Source organism: Bombus impatiens, unplaced genomic scaffold (genome assembly GCF_000188095.3).
Source record: "Bombus impatiens unplaced genomic scaffold, BIMP_2.2 scf_0129, whole genome shotgun sequence".
NCBI classification, from domain to species: domain Eukaryota; kingdom Metazoa; phylum Arthropoda; class Insecta; order Hymenoptera; family Apidae; genus Bombus; species Bombus impatiens.
The window spans coordinates 416953-418506 of record NT_176548.1 but is presented as its reverse complement, the minus strand read 5'-3'; positions in this window follow the sequence as shown (position 1 = coordinate 418506).

The window sequence follows — 1554 nt, the reverse complement described above, 5'->3', positions numbered from 1 at the left end:
GCTAATTTCGAGAGAAGTCGTTTCTTTCGTGAGAAGGAGATCGAAGGACGGAACGCGGATCGTAAAGAGAGCGGCATGAACGGCGGTCGTTGCGATTCTAATTAGGAGGAATTTGGTCGTTCCGGGGCCGAATTAAGCTAATCGGCCGCGACGAACGAGGGTCTCGTCTCGGCTGGGAACGCGCGTGCGGCGAGACGCGGAAACGGAGATCGAGCGGAGAGGAAGCGTTCTGACGAACGTCAACGAGAAAAAAAAAGAGAAAAATCGAGACGAAGACGGAGGAGCGACAGGGGTGTGGGGTGAGTGGCAAACGACCCTCGCAGCCGAGGAAAAAGTCGAGAGCATGAAATTAGTCGTACTCGCGGCCCAGAGTATTAGAAGTGCCTCGAGGGCTCCGCGTTCGTGCTTCTTCTCTCTCGTTTTATTCGATAATTATGCAAATGCCGGAATGATTGTCGGGCAATATGTCCTTGGAATAAAAGTCGAGTCAGAGCAATTCGGTTATCTTTATGATTCTGAAACGCGAAACGGACCGAGCGTGGGGTGAAAAGCCGGAGGGGGATGACAGGAAAAAGAAAGGGCACCCGAAACGCGGCACGCAGCAGGTCCTCGCCTTCCGAACGCAACGCTCACAAAAAGAGAGACGCTTAATTTGCATGGAAACGCGTGATTCCTTCTTTTCCTGCTTAATAGTGGAGTCTTTGTTTCTCGTTTCGTCGCTGCATCGATGAAACAGCGTCTGTCGATGAAATTTTTGATCGCGATCCAGAAGAAAAGAGCCGTCCGACTGGAGGCGCGTGATCGAGCTTCGATCGAGCTACGGATTACGTGACTACGCGTTAGGCCAGGCGCGTGTATAGATCGAGCCGAATCGTGGCCACTGCCTATTAAGACGTTCGCGCGGCGATTTAATTAAGTGACTACGACTCGACCCTGGCAGACCACGGAATCGCAAGCAGGATCGTCGTTATTTATTATTAAAATATATTCCCTGTCGAAAGGGTGGAGCATGGTTCGACCAATGGGCACCCGTCGCGTGCCTCGAGTCGTTAGGGTGCTTGAAAATTGATAAGAATACATCGTCGCACGCTGCGACCTCCAGGTGCAGCCTTTAATCTGAAGGCGGCGAGACCACGCGTTCCTTCGCCGACACCCAACGAATCTATCGCCTGGAATCCGGTAATTGTAACGCGAACGCCTTGCCTCCTTCCCTCCGTCCACTACCCTTCTCCACTTTTCCATCGCGCGGACGATCACTTACCGTGGGCTCGTTCGGTGCTGCTTCGCTCTTCCTTCTTTTCTGCCTCCTTTTCGTCCTTTTTCCTCTCACCGTGTTTCTCAGCGCGGTCAAGGGGATCAGGACGGCGATAGGAATTGGTTAACGAGAGATACACACAAAGACTTTACAATAACAACTATTTATTTATAGGTAATAATGCTGAATTACAATGAATACACTTTTTTGCCTCGATACTAGATTGTATAAGTCCGATCGCGAAATCGTCACCGCTCGTCGTCATCGTTAATCAGTAGTGTGGCGATACTGGTTTTCCC